The sequence below is a fragment of the Panonychus citri genome, unplaced genomic scaffold (assembly GCF_014898815.1).
Source record: "Panonychus citri isolate SS breed McGregor unplaced genomic scaffold, ASM1489881v1 Contig00077, whole genome shotgun sequence".
Classification (NCBI taxonomy): Eukaryota; Metazoa; Arthropoda; class Arachnida; order Trombidiformes; family Tetranychidae; genus Panonychus; species Panonychus citri.
The window spans coordinates 1,940,255-1,948,029 of NW_026515482.1; positions in this window are offsets into that span (position 1 = coordinate 1,940,255).

A 7,775-nucleotide genomic window follows, 5' to 3' on the forward strand; every position below is an offset into this window, starting at 1 on the left:
AGGAGTAGGAGTGGGATGATGATTATCGTGTTGTTGTTGTTCATCTTTTGTCATCTTCAAACAGTCAAACATGATAAATTGAATTGGTGAGTTGGTTTAAGTGGTGTAATTTTTCATCACGTGACATAGTAATCGCCAAGATGATAGTAAGTGAGGTAAGATGATGATAAGGGAGCTGAAAGGAGGTAGAGAGAGAGAGAGAATAAGCTGAATGATGGAGAAACAAAATAGCCAACATAATGGTCTGTCAATCAAATGTATTATTATCCATGTTTGTGTTTTACTGATGATGGTTTTTATTGTTTGTAAGGATGAAGATGCTAAGAGAGAGCGAGAGAGAGAGAGAGAGAGAGATGAGGATGAAGATTAGAAAATGTTACAAAGTGAATTGAAAGACAATAAGCTACTTATATATTATTAGTATTTATATTCGGTCAGTTATCTTCCTCTTTTTCACTTGATAAAATTAATCGAACTGAAGAGAGAGAGAGAGAGAGAGAGAGAGAGAGAGAGAGAGAGAGAGAGAGAGATGAGAATTTCTTCTTGTTTCAGAACTTTTTGGTTTTGTTATTGTTCGAACTCAAGAGAAATATTTGTTATTCGAGAATAAGAGAAATCGTTTTTTCTTCTTCTTTTCATCTTTTGTATCTCCACATGAAAACGCTGAAGATATTTGATCTTCCCTGAGGTTTTCTCATCAAACCATATCAACCCCACCTTCACATGAAAACAAAGAATTGATAAAATATAACAAACTGTTATAGGTCAATGATGATGAAAAAAACTGAAACTGACCAATCAATAAACATAATCACCAATAATGACCATTATCATTATTTGTAACAACAACAAAAGAAATGAAAAAAATATCTATCATCACAATCAGTTAAACAAGCCAAGTGGATAACTTGTTAATTCAATTAATCAACAAGAAAAAAGTTTCATCTACAAGAAGCAAATTGATTTGATTGATTGATTGGATAATTGGTAAGATTGAAATCATGTTGATCAACAATCTTCAATCAAATAACTGTAATTATCTGATTTATTTTGAAGGCTCGATTGACATGACGATCTTACCTGAGTGATGATGATAAACCTCCCACCACCACACCCACAATCCCCTTCTCCTTACCTTTCCCAGGTAACAAGAAGTAGCTTCTTTTTTTCATTCTATTCTCTATTTTTTTTCATTCACCTTAAGCTAATAATCAACTGATGATAATAATGATAATTACGATGATAATGATGATAAATACACTTTCCATTGCAAGGACAATTATTGGTGACCAAAGTTTGCCCTTGAAATTACATTCTCACAATTTTCTTAACCATTTCTTCAGCCTTTTCATCATCATCATCATCATCATCTTATTCCCTATCATCTTAATCATCGTCACCATCATCGTTACAATCATTATCATCAATTTTTACATCCAATTCGTTAGCTAATGGATGAAAAAAAAAGCCTATAAGTGAAGTCGCAACGATTTTTTTACCTTCATCTGGACTTTTTTTTTCTTGAGCTCAATTACAATTCTGATAACAATAGTAAATATCAAAGTGATGATGATGATAATGATTGTCACACAATCAAAGATTATACAGAAGCTTAATCATCATCAGGATTAACCTTTTCTTCATCAACGTCTATTAATATCCTTGGATCACAATTTAAAAGGCAATCAAGTTAATTACCTAACAGAGGGCGCTAACAACTCATTAACTATTGTAATGATTGGTGTTAATTGTTGTGGTTGTTGATTGAAAATGATGATTATCTAAATTGTTAAATGGTGAAGACAAGAATATCTTTTCTCACCTTGATCAGATTCATGAAACAATCAAAAAGTTATCCAGGTAAAATCTTAATTGTTGGCGTTTTTCATTTTAACTATTGATTAGATTGGTAAATGAATATGATAACTTTTAATCCCACTCAAGTCGTAACAATTTAATTGTGTAACAATCATCATCATAATCATCGTCATGATACAATCATTAACAATCAATGATTTGTTCAATCAACCAACTAATAATATAAATCATTTTCCATGAAAGAAAACAAAATTAAAGTTACAATCAACGGCAATCCATTGATTAGCTAAATCATAAATCAAAATGAATCAAAGATTTAAATTGATTGAACTGAGGACCGCTTGCTGATTAGTTAACTACATCTTAGGTTTGATTTTTTTTGCCAACAATTAACGATTAACAAAACATAATCACGCCTAATCAATCCTAATCCTAATCTCTTATCCTTGAATAATATAAATCCATTCAAGTTTACAATTAAAGTAACTTGCTAATTGTTTATTTATTACAAATGCAATTGATAATTTTCATCAATTATAATTGTTTATGATTGAAAAGCAAGAAAAAAAAACAAAGTTGATTAAGATGCTGATGATGATTATGATGATTAACTTTGATGTACAATCAGAAAATTGTTCATTGAAACAATTTGTTAATTTTGTTTCTCCTTCTGCCTTATAATCGTTAATGGTTAATTTAATTGTGCCAGTTGATGAGATAATTTAATTGAGTGATCAAATATTATGCATGATTAGTATCATCATTAGTGAGTAGGTTGATTTGATTACTTTTACATTATCATTATTATTGATTAACCCAGAAAAATGAGTTAAGTTATTGCGATTCAACAATCAACTAAATTGTCAGTTTGATGATGATGACAATTGATTAAACCTTATAATTATGATGATAGTTGAGAGAGAGAGAGAGAAAAATAATTATCATTAAACTGATTGTTTTCAAATCATTCATTGAAATTAATTCTTGTGTAGGTGATATCATAATAGATATTACATATTAATTGTCTGATTAAGATTAACCATCATGATCAGATTAACGATAACAATTAACAGCATGATAACCAAGGTTCCATAAGAGTTTCACCCAAAAAAAGAAAACAAATCAAACATGAGAATCATCATCACCCTGGTAATCAGAATAAGGAACAGAATCAATTACATGAAATTCAGAGTAACATGAGAACTGAAATAAGAAAAAGAAAATTAAAAAAAAAGGAAAATCACTAAATACAAATCATTCATTTTCTAAAGAGAGAGAGAGAGAGACAGACAGATAATCTCTCAATCGTTAATCATTGAATTCTGATTGTGATTAAGGATCTTGAATACACACTTAATGATAATTACTCTGTGATTACAATTTAGAAAGCAAAAGAAAAGCGAGAAATGATCAAATTAAATTAGAAAAAGAGAAAAAAAAATTTTTCTTCTTCCTTGAAAGTTAATCAATTGAAAGCAAATTGGTGACAATTTATCAAATTGTGAGATGAAAACAAATCTAATCGTAATGTTATTTGTTCCCATAAACTAAATCAAAGGTATTTTTATGTTTCATCATCATTTAATTTAATACCTTTGGATATCAATTTGGTTCGGTGGTCAACCATCAGTATAATCAGTGGATTATTACAGTATCACCGTCCACCCAAAATCAATAGGAAATCATGATGATGATCATCTTCATGGTGAGCATCATGTTTAGTGGCAAAAAGCAATAATAACATCACAATTAAAGACATAAAATCAAGATTTATGACTTAAGAGAACCTCTAATATCTGTAATGTGAATTACATTGCAGGCTAATCCAAAAAGTTGTATCTGTTTTTTTTGCCCTGTTTTCTGTTGTTGTTTATCATCATCACCCAGATAATTATCATCTTCATGATGATGATGATGATTATTATTATTATTCAATGGTGCAAGTGTAAAGTAGCAACATTATCACTTTTACTGTTGTTATTATCGTTATTGAGTAACAATGTATTCTCAGCATTCAAAAGTAATCACAATGATATTATTGAGACGAATTCTTGAAAAGGATTAAATGAAAATAATGATTTACTTTTCTCATTTCTCTCTCTCTTCTAGATTAATCTCTGTGAAATATTTATCCATGCAAATATCAACTGAAACATCAAGATAATCTCCTGAATCGATAATCTCTTACAAGCAATCTTAATAAAGAAAAAAATATTTCTATTTATGCTCAGGTAAGAAAAGTTGGAAAAACAAAGTTTTCTTAATCATTTATGACTAACTGATGATCAATTGATTGTTCACAATTAAATTTAAATATAATAATCAATCTAGAAGAGTGTATATTTTAATTATAATTGTTTTTGTTTGATATGAAATGAGATATTAATCAAAGTCCATTTGTGTTGATTGACATAATCAAATCTCTATCAAGGTGAATATGAAATACACGAAAAAACAATTGAAATATAAAAGGAAGAGGAAAATAAGATGAGAAAAGAAATTAATTGCTGGAAGATGAGGATGATGATGATAAAGTTGAGGGAGTTAAGAGGTTGATTGAATGGAGTTGATTAGTTCGGGATAAAAGTTATATTATTAGTTTCCAAATAATTTTGATGAAAAAAAGGTAAGGTGAAGACTATGAGAATTACTATTACCTGTGAGAGAGATTAACGAAGAGAGAGAGAGAGAAGATGATGATGAAGATAATGTTTAAATAAATAATATCTAAGATTAACTGATGATGATACAGAAAAGAGAGAGAGAGAGAGCGAGAGAGATAAAGGTTCGGTTGGGTGCATAATTGACTTTCAACCGGATAAAAGGTCAATCGTGATTAGCTTATGATGGCTAATATATATTAAGAAGATGAGGATGATAAAGGTAAAGGTTTGAAATGATGAAGATACGATAACCATGAAAATAGAAAAAAACAAAACAAGAATCATTTTTATTGTTTATTAGGCAAAAAAAACAAAACAAACCAAAAACAATGTAAACTCAGGTAAAGGTAATAATGATAATATATGTTATGTGTATATATTAATGTTGATTGTATTTTTATGATCATTACCTGTGTGTTTGTGGGATATATGATTATGAGATTTTGATGAAAAAAAAATCATATTGTTTAGCTGGTCTCTTATTCATGATATACAGGTCGGTACAAAATACATTTGAACAATTTTGAAGCTCAATAATTAACAGAATACTAGCATTTAACCATTGATTTATACATAATTCGATAGCTAATTTTATCAACTTAAATTTGATAATAAAATTGACCTTTTAAACAAAACCATTTTTTACGAGGTTTGATCAGGACATAAAAGGTCATTTTTGCAAAATTAAGGCCAAAAAAAGTTCAACTTGCTATTATTTTTAACTGGATGCACAGAAATTAATGAAATTTCATTTTTAAAAAGTTCTTTTTGGCGACAATAACATATGAGAAAACTATTATTTTATCTGCATTATTTTGGCCACAATCGTGAGGTCAAATTTGCGATTTTTCAGTTTGAAAAACCCCTGCCTAAAATCACATGAACAGTGGCGCCATCGAAAACGGGTTTTTCGACTTAAATTGGCCTGATTAATTTATTAATTGTTTTAAAAATTGAAATTATGTTTAAATAATATTGAATAGTTGAGCTGTTCACTCATATTAATTAATTAATAAACAAACTAATCAATCAATAGTTACAACCATTCAAAATTGTTCAAATGTTTTATGTACCGACCTGTATATTAGTTTCTGGTTCCATGTGTGGGGTTGGTTGGTGTGTGTGTCTATTATTACCTGTTGGATTGGTGTTGATGATGAAGATGAAGATGATCATGATGATCATCATCTATTATTATTATTATTGTTTCTTGTTTGGCCATTTGATAATTTCCGTGTGTAAATCATATAGGGATTCATGTCTAATATCAATATGATGAAGATGAAGATGAAGATGATTATGTTACTATAATGATGATGCTGATGATGGGGAGTTGATTGTAATAACTCATTTGTGGCTTTTTTTGTTGCCATTTAATTGCTTAACTATAATTAACTTTAATCAGTTGATTATCAACCTTTTTCATGTGATTCATTGGGATTGGTTTTTGTATTATTATACCTGTTTGCATTTGGAGGAGTTAATTGTTAATCATATTAATATTTAATTGTTATCATTATCATGATCACTGAAGGCTCTGAAAAGTGATTATTATTATTACGATTAATTAGTTTTACGGAGAAATACAAAACAATTAAATCATTGTTTCGATTAATTTGTTTGTAAGGCTCGAAAATTGGGTTAGAACTTTTTTTCTTTCGATTTAAATTTGATTATAAACTCGATAACTTTGGACAGAACTTTTTGAAAATTTTTTACTTCTTTTGAGCTTGTGTTTGATTGACCATCGTACTTGTTTTCCTTTTGCTTACCCACTGGACACTTGGACAATTAGTTAATCATATTATTAGAAGAAAAAGTTTGGGAAACAAAGCAATTAAATTCTTACAGGTTTTCAATTGTTTCAATTACTTTTTTGTTCAGTAACAAAAAAAAGGCTTCTGATATTCATGATATGGAGATAAGATTTTCACCTTCACTATAATTATAATTACAATGATGTTTTAGCTACCTGATAATAAATGGACACGAGTGACCAAAGCAAAGTAAAAAAAAATTAATTCATTTAAACTCATCAGCCCATGAAAACAACAAAACCGGACAGAGAAAAGTCAACAATTAATGTATCAACAATCAACAATTAAATTGTGATAATTAATAATTGTTGAAGGTTAAACACCAAAAGGCATAGAGAATTGAAAATAATCACAATTAATTTAAAAAATGAGAGAGAGAGAGGCAGAGAGTTGCTCCTTATAAGAAGCCTAAAGTAATTATCATGAATTCATGAGAAAGATAATCATGATTAGAATTGAAATTTAAATTCTGTCGCCAGAAATTGTTCACTTGATTCTGATAGATCTCAATTAGATGAGCTAATATATTTACATTTGTAATCTAATTGTAAACAATTTGGCAAATAGTCAGAATCAAATTTGATCTATTAACAAGATTGATATAAGATGATGAGGATGAGGATGAGGATGCTAAGAAAGTGAAGGTTACAATATGACTCCCTCTCTTTTTGTCATCTTTGCTCATCTCCATATTTTCCCAGACTATCAAACAATCATCATGATTAAACTGAATTAATCTCTCTCCATCTTCACCCATGAGAAAGTAACATATCCTCCTAATCACAATCAACTGAGGATTCCAAATGATTTACAATTAATTTCATGATAATTATCAATCCACTGATTACGATATCAAATTGTAATTATAATTATTACATTGATTGTGTACCATGAATGAGTATGAATTTCACTTGGAATTAAGTTAAATTATTATTAGATTTATTTAGATTAACATGATTAACACGACCAGTTAATTGTACACTCATTCAGAAAAGTAATTAAAAGTTTATGTTAATTTCTCCTTATTGATTATGATAATCAGTCTTTAATTGTTGTTACTCACTGCTAATAGATTGGTTAATTTGTTTTTCCAGATTGGATTGATAAATTGTCACGATTAGTTAATTACCCTTTGTCATCATTATCATTAAATCATTGTTTCAAAAAAAAACAAAATCCATTTGATTATTTCCAATTAGTTCACAATTAACTTAACTAATTGTTGTGTATTCTAATTAGTTAATCATTGAATTAATTGTTGTATTATATTGGTTTTCCTATCTCTTTCTCTCTCTCTCTTATTGATTATAAACAATGATAATCGAAACAATTTACTAATTGTTATCGTGAGTTACACTTTAATCAACAATTATTTTCCAATCAAATCAAGTTTGATTTTTGTTTTCTCAAATCATGATTAGATGACAACAATTTAAATCATTTTTACCTGATTGATTGAGATGTGATTTAACTGATC